The 5,125-nt window shown below is 39.9% G+C and overlaps 1 pseudogene; it reads left to right on the top strand.

Moving 5' to 3' along the window:
* Positions 1 to 2,095: 2,095 nt before the first annotated feature.
* On the top strand, positions 2,096 to 4,196 carry LOC110211141 (ubiquitin domain-containing protein 1 pseudogene; annotated as a pseudogene).
* Positions 4,197 to 5,125: the final 929 nt, after the last annotated feature.

Raw genomic sequence — 5,125 nt, 5'->3', positions numbered from 1 at the left:
AGGCAGTGTGTTTAAAGGTAACAAGGATCATAGATATTTGAAAATATGAAATCCTGAACTCGTATTATAATTCAGGAAATCATGAAATAAAACTGTCCAGAAATTCTGAAAGAAGAAAAGAAAGTACAATTTGAAAGAATCTATAGATTATCTCCTGAAAAACAAAAGCAAAAAATAAAAACCTGTACTTTAAAGTTCAATGAACATAATGGTTAAATGTAACAATTTCAATGATAAACAATACATTTTGTAATGGCCCAAGGGAAAGACCTCAAAATACAAAGTAAAAAAAAAATTCTATATCATTCTGCACCCATGAAAAACTATTGAGTGGAGTAGAGAATTTATTCCACAAAGCAAAGAAGCTCAAGCTATAACCCAAAATGGCGTACTCTAAAAACCTGAGCAAGGTGGATGTTCAATGAGAGGCATTTGAGACATTCTTACAAAAATTTGAAAAAAAAATACATGCAAATACATGAGCAGAATATTCAAATTATAAACATAAAATAATAACCCAGAAAAACAAAAATAGAATAATTACCCAGGAAAAATTATTAAATGAATTACCTTAAATTTCAAGGTTATTGAGAGAGGAAAGAGAGAAAAGACTAATTGGGGGTAGAGGAGGATTATATATATATATATATATATATATATATATATATATATGTATATGTATATATGTATGATATATATATATGTATATATGTATAATATATATGTATAATATATATATGTATAATATATATACACACACACACACATATAGAGAGAGAGAGAAAGAGAGAGACAGAAAGACACACAGAGAGAGACAGAGACAGAGAGACAGGGAGAAAAAGAGAGACAGGGAGACAGAGACAGAGACAGAGACAGGCAATAGAAAACCTATGGGTTAAAACAAGAAGAACACCACCAACAACAAAGAGGTGTCATTAAGAATATAAAAAGTGCACACAAGGCTGCAGGTGTAAATGGAACTTTAAAAAATGGGTGAATTGAAGGTCGAGAAGCTTGACCAAAGCATAACGCCACACCCCCTATATAGGTGAATGCATGTATTTTAGTGAAGCAAAGCTGAAGAGTGGGAGAAAGCATTGATGGGAAGAAGAAAACTGTAGGAGAGAAGGAGGGTGTGATAAACTTTTACGAAGCCCATAGATGACCCATATAGTGATAATGACTCATACAGTTTCTTGGCAAGAAGAAGGGATACAGGAAAATGGAACAGCACAAGGAGAGAGTTAAGTCTAGGGGAATGAAAGTGAAAACGTCCATCCACTGTTGAGGAGGGGCAGGAGCTTGCCGGTTAGTAAACATTTAGCAAATGGCTACCCAAAAATGCACAACACAGTTTTAAGTTTAATCTATATTATTTGAATTTTCTAAATTGCTTTGTTAAGTCTAGAAAATCAACAAGGTTTGATGATTTCTGAGGCAAGGCGTCAATGTTCACACTGAAAATGTTACAATCAGCTTTCATGAGCCAGTGTGAGCTGGCTCCAGCATGGCACTGGGGGGGGGTTCCACTGAAGAGCACTCCTTTGGGGAAATAGGTGTGTGCCTGCAATGGGAGAAGGGACTGTCATAATGGGTTTAATGTGAAGGTAATTTATGCAGTCAGAGACCTCCTTCTTCCAATAAGTATTTTGCTTCTAAAGACATCATCCTGTCCCAGGAGAAGAAAAGCAAGAGCTGCTGAGGATTGTTGGCATCCAGAATGATAGGGAGGGTGAATAGGCTCAGAGATGGATTAGCACTGGACATTGAGAACAGTCTTAGAGAGTGCAAGGATTTGAATTCGATTACATGGTTTGGGACAATAAACACCACATGATACTGCTACTATACAATATTACTTCCCTAATTAAATGACACACTCAAGAATTAGGGACAGCTGAAAAAAAGGGATGATGGAGCACAATCAATAAAAAAAATAATAACAGATATTTTGATTAGAAAATGGAGTTCAAACCTAATATTTCAGAAATTTTAATCTCATGAGGACCTGACACATTTTCAGATAGTGAAGGGGACCAACATTGAGTCCCAGGGAGTGGTGAGGTTAAAGAAGGGATAAACAAGGATACTGATCATGACTCAGAGAATAACATTTCAGAATAGACTAGAAGGTAAGAAAATTAATAAAAAGAACAAAGGAAAGAAAAATTTCTTACAAAAAGATTTGGGAAAAGAACCCTAATGAACATAAGAATTCAGAGAGAAGTGAAGATTTTGAAATAACTACTTAACTGAGAGGCAAAAGAGAAAGGGCATAAAAGGGGGGATAGTTAATTTAAAAATGAAAAATAATAAAAGATTTAAATAAAACTCACCAACTATGGAAAGTGTTGATGAACTCTCTCTCCTGGTTTTTCTCCTACCTATCTGATAGCTTTCTCTCTGTCTCTTTTTCTGGATCCTAGTCAAGATCATTCATTCTAACTGTAGGTGTGTTTTGGGGTTCCATCATGGGCTCTCTTTTCTTCTCCCTCTATACTACTTCACTTGGTAATCTTATCAGCTCCCATGGATTTAATGACCATCTCTATACTGATGATTTTCAAATCTACCTTTTCTGTCCCAATCTCTCTTACTGAACTCCATTCTCACATCTCTGCTGCCTTTCTAATGTTTTGACTTGGGTGTCCAGTAAGCATCTTAAACTCAATATACCCCCAAAAGAACTCATTATCTTTCCCCCTAAACCCTTCCTTGCTCCTATTTTATTACTGTAGGGGGAAATTCCACAAAGCAAATTCTCCCAGTCCCTCAGGTTTACAAGGAATTATCCTGGATTCCTCACTATTTCTTCTATATACCCTCCCCCAACATAATCTGTTGCCAAGGCATTTTGATTTTACCTTTGTAACATCTCTTTCCCCCTTCTCTTCCCTGATACTGCCACCACTGGAGCAGGCCCTCATCGCCTCACACCTAGATATTACAATAGCCTGCTACTGGGTTTGTCTGCCTCAAATCTCTCCCCACTCCAGCCCATCCTCCATTTAGCTATTAAGGTGATTCTTCTAAAATATAGGAGTGATCATGATACCTCTCTACTCAATAATCTCCAGTGACTCCATATCTCCTCCAAGAACAAATACAAAATTCTCTGAGATTCAAAGCTCTTCATAATCTACTTTTCCATTCTTTTTACACCTTATTCCCTGACAGGGATTCTTTAATCCAGTCCCATCAGCCTCTTGGACATTATGGGAACAAGATACTCCATCTCTCAGCTCTAGGCATTCTCTCTGGCTGTCCCTCATGCTTAGAATGCTCTACCTTCTCCACTCTAACTAGTGACCTGGCTGGCTTCCCTTTCAGTCCCAACTAAAATCTCACCTTCTACAGGAAGCTTTCTCCAACTCCTCTTAATTCCAGTGCCTTGCTGTTGTTAATTATTTCATATTTATCCTGCATGTAGCATGTTTTGTCTATGTTTATTTGCATGTTGTCTACTCCATTAGATTGTAAGCTCCTCAGCTCACTGACAGCCGTCCGTGCATGTCACCACCACAGGCAGTTGAGTGGGGAGAGAGAACTAAGAGAAGGTTGGCTCAATGGTGACATGTCTACAAGTGAGCAGGATGTAAGAAGGAGAGGCCAAGTGGAAGTATGACTATCCTATGACAGATGGGCAGTTACAGAACAAGCTAGATGAGTTCTGGGACATAGCACCAAGCCTTTGAAGGCCGAAAGGAGATCTGCAATGCATTACATGCAGCTGCCTTTGCAGTGGAGGCTAATGATCATGAGCTAGCTAAGGCTATCCTGGATAGAACTAGCAACATTCTACCCCACGGTTCTCTGATCAAGTATTATGTAGAGCTAGGCAGTTGTTATCAGTTCCATGTCTACTGCTTGGCACTGCCAGTCAACTTACTTCTAGAGTGCAATGAGGATGATGGTGTGGAACCTCCAGAACCAACCCCCAGTATATGGCACACATTCCCTCTTAAGGTGCGCCTGTCCAGGACAAGGACTTGAGGCTCACTGCCAGTCTGTAAATACAGTTGGGAAGCTTACGAAGCAGCTGCACACCCAGGAAGGCATCGAGCCTTCATGCCAGTGGTGTTTTTTCTCATTGGTGGAACTTACCTACTGATTGCATGCAGTTATAGGAGACCAAGATCCAGAAGGATTTTGTCATCCAAGTTATCATCTACCAGTCCCTGATACCCCAGGACTGACACTCCCAGAGGAAGGTCAAGGAAAAGGGCTCCTTTTTTCCAGGGCAATTCTTTCACCTGGAGCACCAGGTTTACCCTCTCCTGTTGCCCTTGAGTACTCTTGTCTTCTCCAGGGGATAACTTCCTTTGTGGCTGCTTTGTTGGCAGTGAAGGAACACTGCTAAGTGTGTCTGGGGTTACTTGATAAAGGACTCTAAGAAGCAGTGCTGCTACATACAAACCCCCAGAATATTTTTTTTCCTGATCCTGATTCAAGAAATGCAGAGGATTGATGATTTCTCCTAGATTAACAAGGTGGCCTTCTAGCTACACTTCTCCCATGTCAGATTAGGGAAAATCACTTCTGGCTAAAAGGTTAGCAACCCCATGGCCCATTTGGACCCCAGATATATTTAGACTGGTGCTTTAGGCTGTGCTTACTACCAGATTTTTCCTCAGGGTCAGAAGCAGTGTTTGCCTCTCCAACCCCATCTCTGTTGTGGGCATAGTGCCAGTACCCTAACAGGGAAGGAGACCAAAAGTGAGACCCAGGAAGTGGTAAGAATTGGTGAGGGTGATCACCTTATTCCCTGTCCTGGCACAGTTGGCAAGAATGAGGTTGTATGGCAACAATGTCGACAGCTGTTCCAGAACACTCCTGGACAAGCTCATCTTTCCAGATAAAACCCTGACATGGCTATGTCTAGGCTGGTTGTGTTTCCCATGGCAGGTCCTTGTGTACAGAAATATTTGTATATTTATCAATACTTTATCAAGACTTTTGCTCCTTAAAAAAAAAAGATTGCAAGGTCCTTAAGGGCAAGAACTGTCTTTTCCCTCTTTTTGTATCCCTAGTGCTTAGTACAATGTCTGGCACATAGCAGGCACTTAATAAATGTTTATTGAACGATGAACAGGAGAGCCCAGTGTGTGTTGGGAAACACAGGCTA

The sequence above is a fragment of the Phascolarctos cinereus genome, unplaced genomic scaffold (genome assembly GCF_003287225.1).
Source record: "Phascolarctos cinereus isolate Bilbo 61053 unplaced genomic scaffold, phaCin_HiC Scaffold_1;HRSCAF=81, whole genome shotgun sequence".
NCBI lineage: Eukaryota > Metazoa > Chordata > Mammalia > Diprotodontia > Phascolarctidae > Phascolarctos > Phascolarctos cinereus.
Note: the sequence above shows the minus strand (reverse complement) of the source record. Positions and strands in the feature narration are given on the sequence as shown.